We start from the raw sequence: 15,729 nt of genomic DNA, 5'->3' as shown, positions 1-15,729 counted from the left end.
AGCATGACCCCTTGACCCTGCCGACGAGGTCTGCCGACAAGGATGCCCTGCCATGGCGCCGCCATTTCAAGCTTCAAGCCCCGGACGTCAAGTCCCTTTTCATTGCCGTCATGGGGGCCGCTCGTGGAGTTCCAAGTCCCGCCCTGTTCTGCTGCAACTCGCCCCGGGCTTCCCTCTCTCCTGCATCCGCATTGTGCCCTGCCTCCTCAAGTCCGGCCGCCGGAGATCCCTCGTCGGGATCCATCTCCCCTCATCCAGCGGCCTCCGCCACCATCTTCTTCATGGAGCCCCGCCAAGTCCCTGCTTCTTCTGCATCTCTGCGTGTCGTCCTCTGCTTCACCCTGCATCGAACAATAGGAGATGGTGCCTCGGCCACTCGCGTTGACCGACTCCAGATCGACCGCATGCACCTGGGCCACCTCCCCTTCGCCATTGTCTGTGGCCTAGCTCCCACCTCCACCGATCTGGGCTGAGCCCAGCTAGGTGAGTAGCCCAGCCACCCAGTGCACTATTCAGATTCGGCCCGTATACGTTTTTTTAGGTTCTGCGATTTTACCCTTTTTTTCCAGATAGTGACAGTTTTACAGAAAAGTCCTTCGTCATCATGCATTTTATATCTTACTAACCGTGCATCCAAATTGAACAAACTTAACATTTAAAGTGCTTAGACTTTTTTCTAGTTTCATAATTTCCAGCTTTCATCCATGTTTAAAATGTTTAAAATGCTGCTTGTGTTTATTTTGCATAATGCCGTGTTAAAATGATTTATTTCATCACTTAATAACCGTAGCTCGGTTTTAAATAAACTTTATATGTAAATGGGGTAGAAAAATGCATAGTTTAACATGTTGGAATTACTTTGCATGTTTAAAAACTTTTAATATTTCTGGGTACATAAACGAGACTGAAGTAAATAACTTGAATGTGGTGTTCCGTCAATATGCAACGGAGTTGCATATTGAGCTCCACTTAATTTGTAGTATTGTTTGTTGCACTTTGCCATGCCATGCCTCATTAAACCAGACATGCATCATACTTGATTATGCGTCATGCCATGTTTATGTGATGGATGTTTACTATGTTGCTTGCTTCTTTCCAGGTTGCTTCTCTTGTTAGCTTCGGTTTCGTTCCGGAGTTGTGAGGATTCGTTCGACTAAGTTTGTTTGTCTTCTTCATGGACTCATTGTTCTTCCTTGTGGGATTTCAGGCAAGATGACCATACCCTTGATATCACTTCTATCTTTCTTGCTAGTTGTACGTTCTATCGCTATGTCGTGCTACCTACCACTTGTTATATCATACCTCCCATATTGCCATGTCAAGCCTCTAACCCACCTTCCTAGCAAACTGTTGGTTGGCTATGTTACCGCTTTTGCTCAGCCCCTCTTATAGCGTTGCTAGTTGCAGGTGAGGTTGAAGTTTGTTCCATGTTGGAACATGTATATGTTGGGATATCACAATATCTCTTATTTTATTTAATGCATATATATACTTGGTAAAGGGTGGAAGGCCCGACTTTATGCCTGGTGTTTTGTTCCAATCTTGCCGCCTTAGTTTCTTTCATACTGGTGTTATGTTACTTGATTTTGCGTTCCTTATGCGGTTGGGGTTATGGGACCCCCTTGACAGTTCGCTTTGAATAAAACTCCTCCAACAAGGCTCAACCTTGGTTTTAACATTTGCCACCTAAGCCTTTTCCCTTGGGTTCTGCAAACTCAAGGGTCATCTTTATTTTAACCCCCCTGGTCCAATGCTCCTCCGAGTGTTGGTCCAAACTAGAGCCCTTTGCGGCGCCACCTCCGGGAAACTCGAGGGCTGGTTTTAGTTGTACGGATTGCTCATCCGGTGTGCCCTGAGAACGAGATATGTACAACTCCTATCGGGATTTGTCGGCACATTCGGGCGGCTTTGGTGGTCTTATTTTACCATTGTCGAAATGTCTTGTAACCGGGATTTCGAGACTGATCGGGTCTTTCCAGGAGAAGGAATATCTCTCGTTGACCATAAGAGCTTGTGATAGGATAAGTTGGGACACCCCTGCAGGGTATAATCTTTCGAGAGCCGTGCCCGTGGTTATGTGGTAGATGTGAATTTGTTAATACCCACTTGTAGATAACTTGACACTTGACTTAATTAAAATGAATCAACCGCGTGTGTAGCCATGATGGTCTCTTTTCGGGGGAGTCTGGGAAGTGAACACGGTTTTGTGTTATGCTTGAACGTAAGTAGCACTACAAAAAAAGACACATCCATGACATTTTGGGCCGAACGAATTTTTTTTTGTCATACATATGACACTTCTATGACGATAATTGTGACAAAACCCGGTATCATCATAGATGTGGTGGGCTCCTACTTCTATGACAAAAATCATGACATAAAATGGGCTTTTTGTCCTGGGCGGGCCGGAGACGCAGCTGCATGACATTCTTTGGGCCGTCCATGATGGAAAAAACCGTGGTAGAAGCGAGGGCGAGGAAAATTTCGGGGAGTTCCTAGTTACGATGGGAGGTCGGGGGCCGAGCGATGTGCGTTTCTCTTGTACACGTACGCGCGTGTGTGCAAGGCGTTGGCTCTAACTGAACCCGAGCGAGGCGTTGGGCTCTAACTGAACCCGAGCGATTGTATTGCAGGCTACGCGTTACTGAACCCGAGCGATTGATCGATGGCTGTTAACTGAACCCAATCGAGTGATTCCTTTGCTACCACTGCTAACTGAAGCCGATCGATGCTGCCTCTAAAACATGACCCCGTGGAGGGCTGGATGAACAGGACCACCCCGTGGAGGGCAGGATGAACAGTAGATGGTGGAGGGCAGGATGAACAGTAGCCCGTGGAGGGGTGGTTGAATAGGAGCCCGTGGAGAGGGCTGGTTGAACAGTAGCCGGTGGAGTAGCGCGCGGTGGAGGCTAGATGAACAGGAGCCTGTGGATGAACAGTCGCAGGTGGAGGCTGGAGGAGGTCGACGGTGGATGAACGGTAGTTCGTGGAGGCTGGAGGGGGTCGACGGTGGAGACGAAAAGTATCCCGTGGAGTCCCGTTTTGCGGTACGCCACACCCCTCCCGATGAACAGGACCCCCGTTTCGACCGTAGGAGGTCCGTTTCCTCCGTTTTGCGGTACGCCAGGCCCCTCCCGATCAACAGGACCCCGTTCCGAATGTAGGAGGTTCATTTCCTCCGTTGTGCGGTACGCCAGGCCTCGTTTCCATCGCCTGTTCCGTCCAAGCCCTCCCGATGAACATGACCACACATTCCGTTCCGACCCAGCCGGTTGGCTCCCACACATTCCGTTGCCTCCCCATGAACACGACGACGACGCTATTTCTCCGTTCCGAGCCAGCAATGTACACGACCCTTGGTCGTACGTATGCACGAGTAGGCGTTCGAGACCCCTCCCGTATGTACACATATGTGGCCGTATTTTCTTTCTTGCACCCTGGCTGCTGTACGTACGTGTACATGCTACGTGCGCGCCTCTACTACGACACATGCACGGCTCTACTACGACACGTGCGCGCCTCTACTACGACACGTGCGCGCCTCTACTACGACACGTGCGCGCCTCTACTATGACACATGCGCGCCTCTACATCGACCAGTATGTACGTACACGTTCGCGACCAGAATGACAACACTACGTATGCTTCGACCAGGTGGGTCCTGACTGTCAGGCACTTCCTTGCCTGCGAAGATGTAGCTAGTGGGTCCCAACAGTCAGGGGGCGAATTGTTTTTTTGCCCGGATGCACTTCCTTGCGTGCGAAGATGTAGCTGATGGGTCCCAGCAGTCAGGGGGAAATGTTTTTTCATGAAATACAGTGGCCCGTCCGGTGGGTCCCAGCTGTCAGGTGGAGGAATCATTATTTTCCGCGTAATAAGGAGGCACTTCCTTGCTGCGGCCGTGGACCCAGATGTCAGCCTCTCCACGTAAAGTCCACGTCCGATGGAAGTCGTTCCTTGACCATGTTGACCATGCCGCGCCGAGAGCACCAGGGCGGTGGACGACGGCGAGGCCTAGGAAGGGGATGACACAGAGGTAGGGAAGACTCGGCAGTTGTTTCCCACGCGGAGGGGAGTAAGACTGTACGAGGGTTTACTGGTTCATCTGCCATCGCCGGAGAATAATAGCAGGTGTGGGTGAGTAGAGGGATGGCTAGGCCAGCGATGGGAGTACGGTCGGGCGATGAGGCCTGCGCGGCAGCACAGCCGACCGCGAGGAGGAGGGAGCAGGCAGTCCCGCCGGCGCTTGTTTGAGCGGCTGGAGCAGGAAGAGCAGAGATTGAAGAAGCACGACGGCCGTTGGATGGACATCCAACAGTCAGTGCTTGTGTGTCAACCTTTTTTAGGAAAGCCTCAAATTTGTGGAAAACAGCATACAACCCATCTGCCATTATTTCTAATAATTTACAGCCCATTTGCTAATTCTTAAGGTTTTTTTGGAGCCCATATTATTTTTGTTAGCATTACAGCCCATATTATGGGAACGGTTAAATAATTATACGAAATTTTGCATATCTCGGTGCGGTCCGAACTGTTTTTAATCCCGAAATTTCGACTCACATTCAAACTGATTTTAAAAATAAATGTATATCAATATAAAATCCAACAAATTCTCCATGCATAAAAATTAATGTAATTTAAAATCTTGAAATGAAAAAAAGATATTTGAAACTAATTGCCGGTTTGATGTGTTTTAAAAATGTACAACCCATTTCCCATTACTGATGGGCCATTTTCTCGGCCAGCCGAATGAAAGCTCTCCTCGTCTTGAAAGATTTGCAGCCCAACAGGCCTGACAAAGCGACTTACTTGGCAAATCACAAAAAAACTGTGTTGTGGCCGTGGACCCAGCTGTCAGCCTCTCCACGTATAGTATTCTTCCGATGGAAGTCGTTCCTTGACCACGTTGACCACGCCGTGTGGAGAGAACCACGGCGGTGGACGACGGCGAGGCCTAGGAAGGGGACGACGCGGCAGTGGAAGCCCACGTGGAGAGGACTACGAGGGTTCACTGGTTCGGCTGCGGTGTGAGGCTGCCGTCGCCATAGGACCTGGCCAGCGGTGGGAATAGTAGGGGGCGGTGAGGCCTCTACGGCAGCATAGCCGGCCACGGGAGGCAGGAGCATGCGTCACGACCGGCGCTGCTTTGGGCGGCTGGAGCAAGAAGACCAAAGGTTGAAGAAGCACTACGGCCGTTGGATGGACATCGTACGGTCACTGCACCTAGAATCGTTTATATTGACTAAGTTGACAAAGCCCTTGGTACGTCAACTTAGTAGGCCCACAGGCTAGCTTCCGAAACGGTGCGCCCCAGATGTCAGGGGGAGGAATCATTTTTTGGGCGGGTGAAGCTAGAATATCCGAGATTGAAGAAGAAGCACGGCATCCGTTGGATGGACATCCAACGGCCACTGCTACTAGAACCGTGTGTTGACTATAAGTTGACAAAGCCTTGCATATGCGTCAACTCTGTTTTTTTAGGGGACGCGTCAACTTAGTAAGGCCAGAAGTGTGTGGCAGAGAACTTATAGCCCATTTGAGATTTGTAAGAATCTGTAGCCCATTTTTGAATTCTAATGGAATTTACTACATCCCATTTACAGTTTGTTAAAAGTACAACCCATTTCATCCAACCGTTCAAAACAGAATTCAATAAAATTTCCCACATTTTGATGGGATCCGAAATATTTTTATCCCGAAATTTCTAGTCAGATTAAATACAATTTCAATATAAATTTATATTACGTAAAAATCCAACGAAACATTGTGCTCGCAACAATTAATGAAATTAAAATTTTCAATATCCAAAAATAATATTTTATAAAGTAATCACGTGTTTGGTGCATTTTTTGTAGTTACTGCCTAGTTTTTATAATTACATCCCATTTATTATTTCTTAAAGCCCATTTTCTTGTTAAGCCTAATGCATCCCTCCTAGGAAAGATTTGCAGCCCAGAGGGGCAGAGAATAACAACTTGACCTTGCCTGGGTATTCCTAAAAAGTATAGCTGGGCTAGCCATTTTCAGCTTGAAAAAAAATAATATCTGGGCTGGATATCTGGCCTGGGCTAGACGGGCCACAGCCCGCCCAGTTAATACCTGCAGCGATGTTCTCGTTGTTGTTCAGAGGAGAAAAATTAATATCTGGGCTAAACATCGAAAAACTCTGTAGTGCTCACACCTCAAAAAGACAAATACTGCTCAAGCTGCTTGGTCCCAGCTATCGGCCGCTTCTTGTGCAATTCTCTCGTTTATTGACTAGTACTACATAGGTTGACAATGGTGTGTGTCGTGGTTTTGTCACGGCAGATGTCCTCGTGAAAGGACTTAGTCGTGGAGCCATCGCAACGGGTTAGCTTGAAGGGGTTAAAGCGGACACAGGGACGCAAGAGAGTTTACACTAGTTCGGCCCCTTCGATGAAGGTACCTACGTCTAGTTGTGATGGAATTGATGGGGTTTCGATGACTAGGGAGCAAACAAGCTTCGCCTAAGTCTCGAGTTGTTGTCTGTCCTCCTTGAACCGCCGCCGTGTCGTCCCCTTATATACACGGGTGACGCCCGTCGGTTCACAGAGTCCCAATACCGGCTCATAGATGTGTCCGTTTGGTCTCTACTTATTCCTAACTTACAATACAAGTTATATGCCAACACCGGTTTACGACTACGGGCCTTGAACCGACTATGGGCCTTGAGCCCTCATCTGCCTTCTTGGGCTTTAACATAGTTAACTACTGACGAAGTTAACCCGGCCCAGATAGGCCGGTTTACGCCCAGTAGTGATATCCCCAACAGTGTGGGATCGTGATGTCAGGAAACTAGGGGGAAGCAAAATAAATAACTCCAGCGAGCGCTTCCACCTCTGCCTCGTTGTCTCCCATGGAAACCCCTTTCCTCCCTTTTTTTTGCTCGGGCAAGGACCAATGCATGCAGCACGTCCATGCGGTTATTAGGCAAGAAATAAAAGCGCTTTGCATCCTATGAATTACGATGGCCTGCATGGGTAGCTAATAAGGCAACCTCTTAACTGCTGTGATTAAATGTTGTGTTTAGAAGAGAGAAATATTCTTCTTTTCCACCAATCTGCTTGCACCTAGGTCGTGATGCACCTTCTAATACGACTTATTCACCTAGATGGAGGGAGTATAGTTCTATACACACACACACAGATATATATATATATATATATATATATATATAATAAGGACGCACTTGCGTCTGTGAGGCTATGGACCTGGTGGGTCCCCATTGTCATCCTCTCCAAGTAAAGTCATCTCCTCGCCCGCGCGCGCTTTCCGCCCGAAACAGTCAGCGCTGCCCGCCCCGCTTCCCGGTGCAGGCAATTGCTCCGCCTTCAAACGACACAAGTGCCATCCGTCCGTCCATCTGCCGCCCATATTAATGATACGCGGTTGTCGAGGCGGCTACTCCGGCGCCACACGTCCGTCCCTCCGCCCGCCCACCATTGCTATATAAACTGCTGCGCCGACCATAGCTGCAGTCATCCGCATCCGTTCCCTTTCTCCTGTCCACACCACTACTGCCCACCATGGCTTCCTCGTGCTCCAACGCTCTTCGGGATGGGCGGAGGACGGACCACAAGGAGATGGCAGCCATTGCTGCTGAACGGCAGGCCGGCAGGCAGCCGAAGGATGACGACGTCCCAATGGAGAACATGGTAGTCGACGATCCGGCGCCAACCCCCTCCTCCGCGCCATCCTCGCCAGTGCATTGCACCATGACCATCGGTGAGGCCCGTGCCCAATATATGGACAGTGTGAGGCAGATGCGTCAGGAGCAGTTCCGGGAGGCGCAGACCGACGCCGCCTACAACCACCATCTCCTCTAGGAGCACCTGCAGGCGGAGGAGCAGATCACCGCGGAGCGGGCGGAGCAGGAGGCGCTGCTCGACTCGTACCGCTCCGCCCGCAAGGGCCGCCTCGAGCGCTGGTGGGACCGCATGCGGGTGGCGGAGGCTGCGGCCACCTACAAAGAGGCTAGCAAAGAGGGCGATGAAGCGGGTGAGGCGTTGTTTGGCGAGACCGAGGACGAGGAAGAGGACAATGCCGGCTTCGACGAGTCCCCGCTCCGCTGGCGTCGACGAGGCCCTGCTCCGCCGAGGCCCCGCGGCACCAACAACGGGGCAGAGGACACCGCCGGCTCCGCCGAGGCCCCGCCCCGCCAACAACGAGGCAGAGGACATCGCCGGCTCAGCCGAGGCCCCACCCTGCCGGCAATGCGGGGGAGGATTTCCACTGCTCCGCCGAGGCGCCGCCCACCGACAACAAGACAGAGGACATCACCGGCTCCGCCGAGGCCCCGCCCTGCTGCCAACGAGGCCGCGCCACACAGAAAACGAGGAAGAGTAGAACACGGTAGGTCGCCACCTCTCGGGTCCAAGTAAGGCCACCGCTGCTACCCTCCTGTTGAAGCCAAGCTAGGCGGGTTGACCATTGACGGCCGGTTAGCTTCTTGGCGGCGACGTGGAGTCGGGGAGTTCTGCTGGAGAATAACACCGCTTCTACTTAACTGCTGGTGCAGTTGACTGAATGACACGTGGGCCCAACAGGCCACATGTCAGTTACGCAACTGCACCTGCATTTAAGTCACTGAAGCTTCTATTCGGCTCAGCGGGACACAGGTGGGTAGCTTCGGTTAATTAATCATACATCCAGCGCACCCCTTTTTAGTTGAAGAATGTATGAAATGTAATGAAATCTGGCATGTTTATATGAAATCCGACCGTGTATGAATGAATTTATTTCGATTAGTTCGAATTCCTGTATCGCTGGCATTGGATGAACATGCAAAAAAATATGTACTAGCATTATTCCCAGGGTGATCACCTTGTTTGCAGCAGTTTCACATGTACTCCCTCTGGTCCTTTCTAGTCTGCATACAAGTTTTGTCTGCAGTCAAAGTATCTCTACTTTGACCAATCTTATACAAAAAAGTATGCACTTTCACATTGTGCAAAGTAAAAAGGAACGGAAGGAGTACAAAGAGTTTGAGCATGTTTTTAGCGTTTCTGTACATTGCAATCAAACACACAGGCCTGGCAATTCATAGAGAACACAATCGATGATTATGCATCTCAGTGACTCACATGTTAGAGGCAATATTTACTTCACAACTAAAGAATAAAGAAAAAATTGATCGACGCTGCTAACAGCAAGGGCGTCCCATTCGAAAATATCAAACACATGTCTTGCTAAAATCAATGAGCAACATTTGACAAGGTTGTCCCATTCCAAAATATCAAATGCCTACGATTGTGGAATGGGCAAGCTTTGCCATCAGTTCGGACATTGACATGTCACCTCATGCTAAATAAACCAGCTGTTCTTTTTGTGCAGTTCCACCAAAATCAACCAAATTCGCGCGTAGCTTGTATGATTTCGCCCTTATTTGTTGCAACGCCTTGAACTTATCGGCACCTCCTTTCTTGTGGTGGAAATGAATGATTCGATGTATTCATGAATATTTTGTGCAGTTGCCATTGAAATCAAGCTGAGCACCCCTGTTTGCACAAATACAAAAAGTGATTAGTATAGAGCAAAATGTACTATGAATTGACAGTTTCAACAAACACATACATGGTCCATGTAGAGCACACTTTTAGAAAAATGGAACTCACCAGAAAGAATCCTAGAACAACATTGTACTCACACATCACAGCAAAAAAATGGAGATTTTGTCAGTCCTTCTGAGCTGAAGTTAGTTTGGTCTTGTGTGGAGTAATGTAACCATCCTTCAACTGCTCCTTCTGATGATAAGATAGACAGGGCTTCTTCATCCTGGCATAATCGGAACTTGTCACTTCACATACTCCATATTCTTCTCTAGAGGAAGATGATCCTGTTGTGCAAAGACAAGAGGACTACTAAATGCTAGCATCAATGTTTGCTCGAAAAAAGGAAAGGAAATATTACAACAGCACAACACAGATGAAGCACTTCTCAAGGGCAATACCAGTTTTTCATGACAGTATCTAAACAGTAGCACAACACCAATAGAGATGACAAAGCTCAATCATATGGATGAAATCAGTGGGCCAGTACCAACCTTTGTCAGAAGGCTTATTGTGTAGAGCATACAGATGAAGCAATTCTCCGGAACCATCTGTTGCAATATACGGTGGTGGCCATGCTTACTATATACTCCTCGATTAGTTTAATGTTTCCAACATCTTCTTGTGCAGTTCCACTAAAATATATGGTATCTTCAAAGAAGATCCCTGTTTGCACAAGTAGAGATAATTATTATTACATTAAGAGTGGCATCAAATCAGTGGCAAAACAATTGCTCGTTCCAGCCATAGCAATAAATTAAGATGCAAAACTATATCATTACTTGTGTCATCACAATTCCAGTGCTTCATTACAGCACCGGGAGTTGATTTTTGTTTTTCTTCCCCTTGTTCTTCCCCTTCATCACTTGGTTCAATAACAAACAAGCTTCGCCTTCAATGTAAGATTTGGCATGTCAATTAGGGAGCACAAGTATAGTACTAAACTTAATTTTCTGATGAAAGTGGCAAAATACAGGCCAACAGTTGTGAAATATCCTTATCTTACCTCAATGGGATATTATGGTGCACATACAGATTGGAAGTCTTGTCTCCATTTGTGCAGTTCACTAAAATCAAGCAACATTATCGTACAAGTAGCACAACATATGAATGCACACTGCAGAATCATGTGAAAGAAGGCTAGTACTGACCTCTCATGATGCGGAATTCAAACAACTCACAAGAAGAAGATCTGAACCAAATTCACCTTAACGGATAGGAAGTAAGATCTCCTCTTGTGCAGTTCCACTAAGATCAAGCAATCAAGCAACGTTGTCGGTGTGACATTTTGGTTGAACTGCACAAAACACTCTTAAAACAAAAGTGTTTTGTGCAGTGCAACAAAGGTCACAATGGCAAGGTGAAGCAGATAACCCTGTTTACACAGAGGTGCAAAGGAAACAATTAGTGGTCAATAACGGTGGATGGCACAGAAGCCAACAAAAAGAAGCATCTACCTTATCTAAATGGGAAAGAAAGCAAGACAGTAGCATTTCTCAAATGGTGGCATTGATTAATATTAGCATAGAGATTATATTAACAATAAAATTTGTTAAACATGTAATTTGCTTTTAACTGTGGCATTGCATCAATTTTCCAGCGGCATTATTAGAGGGTGTTTGTTTACAGGGACATTTTGGTGTAGGGACTAAAAAAACTCCGTGTCAGTCCCATCTAAACCAAAGAGGAGGGACTTTTAGGGACTAAAAGTGGGCATTTGGGACTAAAGAAAGAAGACCCCGAGGGAGTCTTTTTGGGACTTTTTCCAACAGTTGCCCCTGCCACGCATCACACCTTGTCTCTATTAGTTCATTACTAGGGGTAACATGGTCTTTTAGCATGTCATTTAATAACCTCTAGTCCATGTTTAGTCCCTGGAACCCAGCAGGTAGGGACTAGGGAGTTTTTAACCAAACATGGCCTTAGATTAACAACAACTAATGAGTTGCACCGGACAGTGGACGCACCAGCACCATGTGCATCTACCGATGTACTGTGGTCATGCACAGTCTGTTGCAACAAAGAACAAGAAACCAAGGAGCATATTTGTGTTGGTCCCAGTTTTGTTATCTTTAGACGCCTTTCCCTATGTGAGCGCAACAAATCTAGTCCTGCTCAAACTCTACAGCCTTGTCCCTTCCTTTCCTTTTTGAACTAGTACTTTCGCCCCTTCCTTTCCTCTTTGAACCATGTCCTAGATTTATGCGATACAACTTTCCCCCATTCCTTTCCTCTTTGAACCACATCCTAGATTAATGCTATACAACTTTCCCCCTTCATTTCCTCTTTGAACCACGTCCTAGATTCATGCTATATACAACTTTTCCCACTATTTTCCCCCACTCATTTCCTCTTTGAACCATGTCCTAGGTTCATGGTATACATGCAGCTAGAGCAATGCATGTGGAGTAAGTAAATTATACCTTAAGGTTCTTGGGGCGTGGTTCGGTGGGCGACAGGACGGCGGTGAAGAAGAAGGGGTCGGAGGCCCTCTCGCGCTGCCGCTGGGTGGAAAGTGAACAGCTGCACTGGTAGTCCCTCACCGACGGCGACAATGTTAAGCCTCCTTCCCTTCCTGGTGGACGGATCCTGCCGGCTCTTTGAGCAGCAGTGAGGGGAGAGAGAGGCCAACGAAGTCTTGTTTAGATCTGGAGAGGGCGAGAGAGTGTGAAGAGAGCAACTACAAGCGCTGAGGCTCCAGCGGGAGAGGGCGAGAGAGTGAGCGAACAGGCTAACCAGCTACACAACCCTCCCGTTATGTTCAACGAGAGGGAAATAACCTTTTATACATTCCTGCATTCGTGTGACAAGCATGCCGTGTTTTTGTGTGTGTGTGGGAGTCATTGGGATTTCAATCATAATCATGTCATGTGGCTTTGGTGGTAAGACTATCCACAGTGGTGCAGAAATAATGCAGCCTTAGTCACCTTACCTCTCTCCACGTAGTACGTTGGGTCCCACCAGTCAGAGGGTGAAACAAACAAATTAATAAGAAAAATTAAAAGCGCCAGCAGTGTATCTTACCTCACATATCTCGCTACTGCTCAGGAACACTGTCCAATTGATCCCTCTGTTCGCTCATGTACTATTTTAAGTGAATCCTTATTATAACATGCACACAAATTTTGGCCACTTGTATTCGACTTAAGTCAGTGTGCCACCGTATCTCGTATACTTACTACTCCCTCCGTCTAGGTGTAATAAGTCACGTTAGAAGGTGCAACAGGACCAAGGTGCGTGCGCGTGCGCGTGGGCGGGCGTGCGCGCGTGTGTGTGTTTAACACCATGTGTGTGTTAGAGAGAGCGACAGATCGACCTACTCCTCCAGAGAGATGTTGTGTAGTGTACGATTTTAGCTGCGAGAGTTGGTGCATCCTCTCGTTTCCGGGCGTGTCCGGTAGGGACATGCGGACAGCTACCACGCCCGCTCCTGACTAGCCTGGCCCACCCAAAGCCCCTCCATCGCCCGCACACGCTTCCCGCCCGAAACGGTCAGCGCCGCTCCAAAGAATCGGTGCCGCATTCATGCCCGGGCAGAGCGGACGCGACCTCTCACTGGCGCAAGAGTGATGGTTGCTTCGTCCATCCAACTTACTGCTGGGTGTATGTGATTTGACGACTCATTGGTCTTTAATTACTGAGGTGGTAGGACGGCTGGATGTCCCACACTTTCGGCGAAAGGAGGTATAATACTACTACTAGACTACAATTTTCTCCATTCTTACAGCGGAGGCGTGCAAGAGCAGTGAAAACACGCAGGCTCAGTGATTACATGGCCCACCTCACACTATCACCATGCGACACCTAACTCTTTACATAGTACTCCCTCCATTCCTAAATATTACTAGATGAGTCCCCGCTCGTTGGCGCGGAACAGCGGGTTATCTCTCTGCACAAAATTATCGATTTCATAGAACAAAAAAACTCTATAACCGCATCTACACTAAGCATCCACCCCTTCCCCAAGCGGACGTGATCCGCCGGGATGTTAGAGATGTGGCCACACTCGTTTTGTGCGAGAGAGTGTGAAGAGAGCAACCCCGGCAAGCAACCGTGTAGGCTGGCCCGTCCTGACTATGTATATAGTGGAGCGGTTTCCTTTTCTCTCCATATGAACCTATCATATCGCGTACGTGCCACTGAAGAAAAAAAACTTTATTTATAAATGACGCGGCACCTACTACTCGTTCTCCTATAACCTTGCGCTTGGCATCTCCAAAATATTGACCTTGCGATTGGCTCTTCACCTCTTCGGGAAGTCGAGCAATAATGGTAGTGCAGTATATATCGTTCTGGCTATATGAGACCGAATGAATTGCTGCAGGTCCACCACGTGGGCAAGGGTCGAGGGGCGAGGGAGAGTGCTACATACGGAGCAAAATGAGTGAATCTACACTCTAAAATATGTCTATATACACCAGTGTTTGGAGTATGTACTAGTCGTTCATATTGAAATCTACTAAAGGACATATATATTCCAAACAATATGATATAATCTCTATAACCAAGGTAGTAGGGACGAGGAGTAAACGGAGGGAGTAGTAAATTTTTCTCCTCGTCCTGCGAGCCACCGCGCGCATGGGCGAGGGAGCGGGCGTAAGGCGTAGTAAGCAAGCTTCACCTCATCCTGAGAGCCACCGCGCCCGTGGGCAGGGGAGACGACGTACTAAGCAAGCTTCTCCTTGTTCTCTGAGTTGACGAGACACATCAAAAGTACTCCAGTGTATAGAGCCTTGCCTCTAAGGTAGGCCCCACATGGTTTGCCTCTTTTTTTAACATAACACGTCAAGTCGCAATTTGTTTGTTCACCCGTGGTAGACGATCCTCCCTCCACCAAGTGGACAACCAGTACACATGCCAAATTACCACGTGGGCTGACTTTTTCTTATAGAAATGAGCTCCACCGTGTACCCGCGCGAGTGTGGTTGGGAAAGAGACGGGAGTACGTGCTCCGTGCATGCACCTCTTCTCTTCGTGCACGTCCCCCACCTATGTGGGTGTGTGTGAGAGATAGAAACCGCATTCGTGAGTGTTTTTGTTTTGGGGTGGGGGTGGGGTGGGGGGTTGATTTCGTGAATTATTTGTGGGAATATGTGTCAATGACATCTCAAACAAAATTTTGCATGCAATGTGTGTGAAATGGAGGCCTATCCATATTATACATAGAGGGTCAGGCAATCCACGAGAAGAGAGGGAGGGGTCATAGCTATCGATAGAGTCGAAGAGAGGATCAAGTGGGTGGGTGCGAGATCGATGAAGAGAGCCACTGAAATTGTGTGTGTACAAGTCAAAGATATAGGGCGACTGGCCTACCGGAACGTTAGAGGGCACACGTCAAGTTTGTGTGTGGCAGGGAGACATGACTAGAGCGCTCAATGTATCAGTGTGTGTGGGGGGAGGGGGGTGATTGGAGGGGTAGGCAGAGGCCTAACTATAGAGGTAGAACGACTCGTATATGTGTTGAGAAGGAGAGACCCAGCTATGTCTTAAGGGAGATCGGTCGACATCCATACATAACGGAAGGACGGGAAATATGATGGGAGAGAGAGAGAGAGGAGAGAGAGAGGGAGGGAGAGGGAGGGAGAGGGGTAGAGTGCTGGATGGGTGATGGAGTTGCTTCTTGAAGATGGTGGGACAGGCCTACTAGACAAACTGAGGGTGGAACTACAATGTTATCAATAAGAGTGGGGATGTGTTTCTGTGTGTGCCTGTGCATGATAGATCTGTCGAGACGCATCCATGGATGATGAAGGGGAACCATGTGTTTGGTAAGCAAACCTAACTAGGGCCCTGTTTGGTTTCAAATAAGTCATCAACTTATAAGTCAAAAAGTGAAAAAGTGGCTTATTTTGCCAAACAGACCCAACTTATAAGTCACCCCAACTTATAAGTCATAAGTTGCTTCACCCCAACTTAAAACTTATAGGTCACCCCCTTTTGCATGGGTCCCACCACCTGTACATAAAAAAAGATGGAAAGATGTGCTCAGGTGACTTATAAGTCAGGTGACAACCAAACAGACGTGACTTATAAGTCATTGGTTTTAAGTCACCTGACTTATAAGTCAGGTGACTTATTGGAACCAAACAGGCCCTAGATCGGTAGATCAATTGTTATTTGTCGGAGGAAGGGAGAGACACAACTAATGAGGTAGATCGAT

Source organism: Triticum aestivum, chromosome 6A, assembly GCF_018294505.1.
Source record: "Triticum aestivum cultivar Chinese Spring chromosome 6A, IWGSC CS RefSeq v2.1, whole genome shotgun sequence".
Taxonomy (NCBI): Eukaryota; Viridiplantae; Streptophyta; class Magnoliopsida; order Poales; family Poaceae; genus Triticum; species Triticum aestivum.
This window is presented reverse-complemented; position numbering follows the sequence as displayed.